This window comes from Octopus bimaculoides, chromosome 6 (genome assembly GCF_001194135.2).
Source record: "Octopus bimaculoides isolate UCB-OBI-ISO-001 chromosome 6, ASM119413v2, whole genome shotgun sequence".
NCBI lineage: Eukaryota > Metazoa > Mollusca > Cephalopoda > Octopoda > Octopodidae > Octopus > Octopus bimaculoides.
The window spans coordinates 99,420,969-99,430,728 of NC_068986.1; positions in this window are offsets into that span (position 1 = coordinate 99,420,969).

The following is a 9,760-nucleotide window of genomic DNA, read 5'->3' on the forward strand; positions in this document are numbered from 1 at the left end:
AGTAGTGACAGGTAGAGGCGAAGAACAGTAGAGGGAAGAATGAGAGGGGGAGATAGAAATAGAGAGAGTCGCGTTAGAAAAATAGTTAAAACTTACTGTATAAAGGTAACGCGTGCGTTCTGTCGTGATACAAACAATATATGAGTATATACATATATATGTACATGTATGTATATACGTTCATCTACATGTTTATGTCCAAAGGTTTTCTTGGGAGTACATAATTACTGTATCGTTCATGTTCGGTGGTGCCGGTTGGGAGTGAAGATATCTGAACCTTGTTTTTCTTGGTTTCTAACCAGAGTTCCGTGTCTAAAACTGGTAACCTATAGTTGGGGTGCTTGTTAGGATAGTCAATCGTTACTTTGTTACTCTGGTGGATAGAGGTAGCTATTTGTTGGATGCTCTCCATAGTGTTTGAAAAACATTCACAAAAATTCGTTGGAACCTGAATAAAATAACAACAACGACACAAACGGCCATAACAACACAAGCAACAATAATAATACCTCTGAACACCTTGACTATAACAACAACTTCAACAACAGCGACAACAACAACAGAGTAGCTGCCTGGGTAGGTGGCGTTGCTGAATTCGCCGTTCGAAGATATATAGTTTTCGCAGTGACACACAGTCACTGATCTAATAAAATAGAAATATTATTTCTAAACCTCTCAAAGAGAGATAATATATTTATATATATTACCATTGAAGCTAACACCATTCCGCTTCTAAAAGTATACATAAAGCTGAATATAGTATTTAACAAATTGAGAGTCTAGTTTGTTAGTTAATAGAGACTAATTTGTTATTTCAGACAGGTTGTGGGCAAATTTAAAAGATTAATTTCGCTGGATCCTGCTATTAGTGAGATGCATGTGGTCTTTGGTAGTGATGACAATGATGTTGATTGCAATGCAGTTGTTCTCGAATTTTAACCGAGTTTAGTCCTGTCTGAAGAAATGTGTGACGAAAAGCATATTCTAGCTACGACCCCCTCGAGAATTGCCTATCTTGGACTGCATTATCCAATGTGCCCCACTTTTCTTGACGTTTGTTTTGTAATTTAAGATTGTATTGGATGCTATTCTGGCAGATCGATCGATCACTTAGAGGGTACCACATTGTTACATCGGTATGTTCGAAGGCAGCATTAAAAACCATTTCTTCTACCTTAAACCAACCGGGAATGATGAGAAGAGAAAGATCCACAGCATTACTCATGTACGTATGTCTTCTGGAACACCGATTTGTTGACATGTTGACACGGTTGGTCAATCGTCTAAGGTAGATCTTTCCTTAATATACCAACGAAATTTCGAATAAGCACTGCAGAGAAATGCCATATAAAAGCAAGCATAGTGATACTTAAAACTAAAGAGGCTAGATAATATCTAAATGCCGACAGAAGAAAACATTTTACCTGCTAAATAATAATAATGATATAAAACCAGGCTGAGATACCGAGTGTATCTTAGTAAACTACTGTAGGAAAAACGTGACTAATCGGAAGTTTGCAACACGCCATACTGTAAAACTGAACGCCAAAGATAATCCCGTTACGGTTACAAAAAAAATTGTTAATGTGAAAACTGATGAGTGCCATAACAGTAAGAAACTCGAAGTAATGGAATGTATAAACATAATAAAAGCATACATGGATATATGTGCACATGAACACGCGCACACACGCTCTGACAAAAAAATATTTTTCAATCAACGTTTGATTGTATTAAAGTTTATTTCTAAAAGCACGTAATAGAGAAATGCGACAACGAATAATACAATAGCGTTATCAATTGTTTCTTTTTCTTCGTTTATTTAGAAAGATTCCGAATGCTGATACAATGAAATAATTGAAAGAAGTTTGTATAACAAATTACTGACGCAATGGCATCGTTTATAATTGGATTGCACAGCTTATAATTGCAAAGAACTATTGTTTTTGAGAGACAGCGAGTTGAAATTGATACAGACATGTTAGACATACATACACATACACACACGCACACACAGCCCCATGCAGATACATATGACACACACACACACATACTTACACAAACTTACACACATTTTTGTATATATGCATATATATCTATCTTTATACATATATACATAATTGTATATGTGTACGTGTATATATGTATTTACACACATTTGCATATGTGTGTGTGTGTGTGTGTGTGTGTGTGTGTGTGCGTGTGTGTGTGTGTGTGTACGTATATATGTATGTATACGCGTGTGTGTACATTGACACAAAGACGTCACGCTAGCAGAGTCGTAAGCACCTTTGGACAAAATGTTTAGCATTGCTTCTTCCAGCTATTTATTTTCCGAGTTCAAATATCGGCAAGGCAAACCTTGCCTGTCATTCCTTCTAGTTCGATAAGATTAAGTACCACTCAAGAACTAGGGATGGCTTAGCCGACTTTCTCCCTCCCTTCAAAATTGGCGTCCCGTTCAAGGAAAAATGTTGCCATCTCGGTTACTTACACGCTGAGTAAGCTACTTTGTTAGTCCGAGAACTCAAGAAATATTAAAATTTATACACACACGACACTCATATTTGTGTGCTTATGTGTTCAGCATGTATGAATGTATGTAGCCTAGTAGTTAGAATGTTCAGCTAATGATCATAAAGTATTGGGTTTGAAACCCAGAAAACGTGGCGTGTTGTGCTCTTTACCAGATACTTCATTTTAAATTGCTTCAGTCAATTCAACTGTAATGAGGTCTCCGATTATAGGGATGCAACGACAGTGAACCCTTGTATCAGTTCATAAGCTTAGATTTTTCCGTGGAGTCACTCGTCCCTCTGCTTACATCGACAGAAATATGTTTTACATTTTTTAAACTTACAGTACAGCTAAGAATTTTCAACCATTATCGTTTTCAGTTCTTATAGCAATTTTGGAATTATAATATTAGTTATACATTCAATAAAGTTAATATTTTTATTAAGAGAAAGAATAGTAGTAGAATACAAACCCTTAACATCAAATTTCAAGAATTCGGTATTATCGTGTGGTACACATTAAAACCATCAGATGACTTTGTGCAATTTTCTATAAAGTTAATGGTAATACCTCCTTACTTTAGGTATTATTTATTCCAGTTTACATTTGCTGATTCCCCCAATATCTGTTTTCGTAGGGTTAATTAAATTAGGGGTAGGTTTTGTTGGAAAATAACTTTGTGGAATTTCCAGGAAAATATGATGATTTGTTTGGTAGTTGTTCAATTATATCCTTTAGGATTAAATTTCCCATAATTTATTAGCCTTGGATATTAAAATCTCCAAGTATATTCCCACTAGTTTTCTTATACGAGACAGCGATAGAATTAGTAATACGTCTGTAGATAGTGATTTTCTCAATTCATAATACGTTTTAGTTTTATTCGTCTGAACAAACCTTTGATTAGAAAATTTTTCACGTTGCTTTTAGTTTCTTTTGTGAAGACGAGTGGCTTAGTGGTTAGAGTATTACACGCAAGATCGTGCTTTCGATTATTGGGCCGGGCAGTGCGTTATATTCTTGAGCATAACACTTCACTTTACCATGTCGACTCAGCTGAAAATGAGTAACCCTGCGACGGACTGGCGTCCAGAGGCAGAAAAATGTTTTGATCCTGGTCACATACATCATACCCAATCCTGTTAACCTACAGTGATGTCCAGAAGACTTTAATTTCTTTTACGAAATATTTTGAGACTCATTTTCAATTTTACTCGAACATTTTTATGAATAAAAGAAATAATAATCTTAAAATGTTGGATAAAAACTGCTTGGCGGTGGAAGTTTTGCATTTTCACATGTTCTCTTATTTGTCTTAGAAATAAAATTTCCATTGCAGTTTTATAATAAAATTTCGTGGTCACAATATTATTTATATATTTCATGTATGCTTTTACAGTAACATTTTACATATTTTTGTAGATTATATCCATTTTCTTCATCTGCATGCTGCTAAAGTTTAAAAGGAGATGGAGTGTAAGTGAGTTTGATACATTTAATTAATTTTTGTTATCACACTTTTCCTCTTTGTTACCTTTTAATATTCATTTAATGTTAATATTTATTATTAATATGTAATATTTGATATTTGATAATAATACTTAATATTAATATTCGATAATAATATTTAATATTAATTTAATATCCAATATTAATTTAATGTTTAGTATTAAGTTTTTAAAGATTTTCAATATTTTTAAATAGATTAATATTTTCCCATAGGATATACTAGAGTACACAGAACGGTTTATAATCACCAAACTTTTTAACTCAAACAATATTTCTTTTATTCTCATTTATTATTCCAGTCCATCAAGGGTGCGGGCTGGCAGAATTGTAAGCGCGTCGAACAAAATACTGAGCGATATTTCTTCCGGCTCTTTATGTTCCGAGTTCAAATGCCATCAAAGTTGACTTTGCCCTTTCATCCTTTCTGGATCGATAAAATAACTACCATTTAAGCATTTGGGTCCATTAATCAACTAAACCTTCCACCGAAATTGTAGGCCTTTTATCTATAGAAGCATTATTATTCCATCCCATCAAGACAGCGAGCTGTCAGGATCGTAAGCACGTCGAACAAATTGTTTAGCAGCATTTCTTCCGGTTCTTTACATTCTGAGTTCAAATATCACCGAGGTCAACTTTACCTTTCATTCTTTCTGGGGTCGATAAAATAAGTACCAGTTGAGTAGTGCGGCCTATGTAATCAACTTAACCCGCCCTACATATTGCTGGTTCTGTGCCAAAATTTGGAATCATTATTTTTCCACCCTATTTATTTTAGCTGCTTATATGCACTAGTTTAATTCCTCATTTAATTGTTTTGAGTTTACACTTACCACTTAGCTATACACTCCTCATCCCTTTCCTCACCCCCAAACAACCATCAGTAATAAGCCAGATCACCAAGGATGCAGACAAGAAGCAGACACTCTCAGTGTTACAAAAGCCTTCCGAAGTGTGTCCCATCGGCTAGTCCAAAGGACATTGTAGTTCTCACATTGTAGTTCTCACAATATCATAGCTAGTGATATTACATGTGATCTGGATTCATTGGATTCAAAATGAGATTCATTGTTATGTTTGTGGCTGCCATGAATCTACACAAGAGAGGGGAAGAAAGCAGTCTAGAGGACCAGAAACTGATTGCAATACAAGACGTCCAGCTTGCAGGGTCTTTATGGACGGCGTAACAGTCACAACACCATCAAAACAAGGAACTTTGAAAACTTTGAGTTGGTTGGGAAATATACCTGCATGGTCACGTATCCATAAAAAAAGCCCAACAAACAACATCTTCAGCATTTAAGGGTATGAGATTCCAAGAACTTGGAGAAAATAATACAATGTCTCGGGGAATATTATGACAGCATTCTGAAAGGCAATGTCAATGCCAAGGATACTGTTGATGGTACTCCGTCGCTTACGACGTCGAGTATGATGCTTCCAGTGTAGCATCATACTCAGATTTTGCTATGGCTCACAAGGAGGCTTTGGGAAGATTGTGTAGTAAATTCTTGCGGAAGTGGCATGACGTTGCCCGACGTCGAGGGTTCCAATTGATCCGATCAATGGAACAACCTGCTCGTGAAATTAACGTGCAAGTGGCTGAGCACTCCACAGACACGTGTACCCTTAACGTAGTTCTCGGGGATATTCAGCGTGACACAGTGTGACAAGGCTGGCCCTTTGAATTACAGGCACAACAGAAACAGGAAGTAAGAGTGAGAGAAAGTTGTGGTGAAAGAGTACAGCAGGGTTCGCCACCATCCCCTGCCGGAGCCTCGTGGAGATTTAGGTGTTTTCGCTCAATAAACGCTCACAACGCTCGGTCGGGGAATCGAAACCGCGATCCTATGGCCGCAAGTCCGCTGCTCTAACCACTGGGCCATTGCGCCTCCACGCCAAGGACACTAAGAACCAACTAAACAACAACCGGTATTTGTCGACTGTTCACGGCAGATGACTCACTCAGGCTACGAGGAAGGTTTAAAGTGGGATATTTAAAGTGTGATGCTTCCAGTGTAGCATCATACTTAGACTGCTGTGATCATTCCTGCATCAGGATTTTGCTATGGCTCACATGGAAGCTTTGAGAAGATTGTGTAGTAAATTCTTGCGGAAGTGGCAGAACGTTGCCCTTGCACCCTAAACCACATTTTGACTAAATGCTAAAAAAGAACTGAAAGAAGGCTGATACAATTAGAGGCATGATAATATTCTTTCATTCAGATTGCCAAGTGGACGAACCTGGAAAGAGGAAAGGCTGAAGAACAGCAACTACCAATATTTAAAGATATCGAATTCTCAAGGGAGGTGATAACGATTTTGAGACAAAAGCAGTTGTGGAAGACAGCTTTTAATTTTACATCAAGCCACAAACTGGGAGATACAAACACACCTGAAAAGCAGACTCGTCTTTCCGGAAGAGGATACGGTAACATCGTTCGAACCGGACAGATTCCTTCCATCCAGGAACACGAAAAACTACACCATCGTGGTTGAATTCATAGTGTCTGTCAAAGAATGATATGCAACATCACAACATTGAAGTTAGCTACCACGTTTTCCCATCAGGATCAATGCGCTAGTTCCTGCATTAGACTGGTTTGTAAACATTCTGTAGATGAAGTCTAATTCAGTTCTTGCTACTCAACTTAGACGAATCATAGAGACGAAAAGTTTGTGACCCTGAAATACCTTTTAAAATTACTGAAGGGTCTCCAATATTGCACTACTGCACTAGCTTAAGTCACTATCAGAAGAAGAGATGGGAATATTTTAAAGTAGCCTCTGTAGTTTCTTCGTAAAGTAAAGAATATCTAATGTTTAATTCACCCACAATCAATTTGTCATCAATTTTCATTTATTTACCGATTATTTTAGTTATCTTAGCTTTCTCAAAATTTCATACAATTCTAATGCCATATAAATCATCTAGATGTCCTATTTAATTTTATAATTTATTAATTTATTATATTTGCAATTTATGTATTTATTTAATTATTAAAATACACCTTCAAAGAAAATCAATAACTAAAACATATAGAGGTTGGCGAGATGTGACCATTGATAGCACTAAGTATCTTTCATGTGTCAATGGTCATCTATGTTTTTTACACAATGTAATAACGATAACGTCGCCCTTTCAAAGCTTAGTCAAACTCATGGGCCCGGTTTCCCGGTTTCTATGGCGTATGTGTTCCCCCCAGCTGGACGGGACGCCAGTCCATCGCAGCGTTACTCAAGAAACAGGAAGTAAGAGAAAGTTGGGGCGAAAGAGTACCACCCCCTGCCGGAGCCTCGTGGAACTTTAGGTGTTTTCGCTCAATAAACACTCACAACGCCCGGTCTGGGAATCGAAACCGCGATCCTCCGAATGCGAGTCCGCAGCCCTAACCACTGTGCCATTGCACCTCCACCCACACAATGTAATACATCAATTTATATCTACACATTTGCATATGCAAAGCAATTTCAAGTTATTACAACAATTTTTCTGAAAATATATCATTTTATTAAGTATATATATATATATATTTGCATATTTTTGTATCTATAAAGTCAACAACCGCTCATTCTAAAAACTATTCATAATGCAGTGATTAACCACAAATGCTTAAATGTATTTACTCACTTTTAAGTTAATTTCTTTCTTTTCACCCTTTTTTATTGTTTTCGTTCTACGTCTTATTCACTGCTCAATGCTATTCAGTTTCTGTTTCCCTCTCTCGCACTACATCCTCGTACACATCTCAGTCTAATAATTATTTCTACTAAAGGCAAAAAGGCCTGACGCTTGGGGGGGGGGGCGGAGCGGAAGGATTTAATCGATTACATCAACCCCAGTGTTTCACCGGTACTTAATTTATCGACCCCGAAAGGATGAAAGACAAAGCAGACCTCGGCGAAATTTGAAATGCCGCTAAGCATTTCGTCCAGCGCGCTAACGACTCTGCCAGCTTGCTGTCTTTCATTTCTGTATAATAATAGCCGGTATAAATGTTCGCCGGTTGCTTGTTTGTTTATATCGCTTAGAGAGAGGAGGAGATTGTTTTTGGCTCTAAAGTTTTTGGCTCTAAAGTTTTTGGCTCTAAAGTTTTTGGCTCTAAAGGTGAAATCAATTGATACTGAGATGCTTGCACTTTTCTTTGTGGTTTTGGAAAGGTAAAGGCAAATTCTTTCATATATTTGCAACATTAACCGTGTGTTTTGTCTATAGTGAGAAATATGCAGCTTTGGGCCTTGGAGAGTTGACTCTGCTTTCTAGGATAGCTGGTATATATTTTTATACCCTAAAGTTATATATATATATATAACAATAATATTAGGGACAAACATCATCCAAATTTACAGGTAAATACTCAATTAAATTCAATTTATTAAAAATTAAAATTTAAAATTAAATTAAGTTTCACAGTATAAAATATAAATATATAGTTTTAGAGAAAAGAACCAAGTACATACATACATACATAGATATTTCTTATACAAATATAGACACTAACACAAGCTTATTTATAAACATAAATATATTTAATTCTAAAATTTAAAAATCCTAAATGTCTGTATGTGTATTCCTGAATTTTACACTAAACTAGGAATTCAAGCAACAAAAATATTCCTAACTATGTTATCCCGGCCACAAGTTCTTATGCTTTAAAATATTGCAAGCGAATATGACATCTAGAAATATGAAATCAGGATTTTGTTCATGATTATACAAACGCATTTACAAGAAATTGCCACCATTTCTAACGATAAAGAAAACGAAATGAACACACTGACCTGCCACCCCAACTGACAAGCTGTATATATACGCGCAACTTAGACAGAGCTTAGATGCAAAATATCATTGATAGCATAGAGACACTTGCACATGATGTCATATGCACATTTGCAGAAATTATTTCTCTCTTCGCCCACACAAACACCTCCAATTGAAGGCGTATATTTAGCGTTCAGATAAATGTGAAATACAGAGTATTCGTCAGTAAAAATAACTACTGTCTTCCTTCTTTCCACAATAATGAATGCAATTTTGTTTTACGGACTTTTTCCTCTCTTTTGCTGTATAAGATGACTATCTCTTGCTCCCCCTTACTTTGTGTGTGTATGTGTGTGTGTGTGTGAGTCTTTTGACGTGCGCTTGTGTGCACCCCTAAGAGCGTGTGTACTTACATGCGTGCGTGTTTATGGCTGTATGCATACACATGCAACATTATTTGCAGAAACAAATGCTGAAAGTCAGAAAAGGAGAGGAGACGAAATATGAACTATGTCTTTCTTTCTGTGTCTGTCTGTCTGTCTGTCTGTCTGTCTGTCTGTCTGTATGTATGTCTGTCTGTCTGTATGTGTGGGTGTATATACGATTGTATGTATGTATTTTGTCAGGTATGAAGGAAGTATATAGTTTTACAAGTGCTTTGAAACAGACACCAAGACTTTACGTAATTCCCCTATTATTTACTGTTAATAATAAAGAATGTGTACAACCACATCACTTATTGACTTATTTCTCCCTTCCTCTTTGTAAAAGCAAGCACTCACACACACATATATGCATATGTATGTATGTATGTATGTATGTATGTATGTATGCATCTGTCTATTTATACAAGCGCATATATGTATATCAGCCTTTATATTTATCTGCATCTATATGTATATGTATGTATATATATGTATATGTATATATATATATATATATATATATATATATATATATATATATATATAT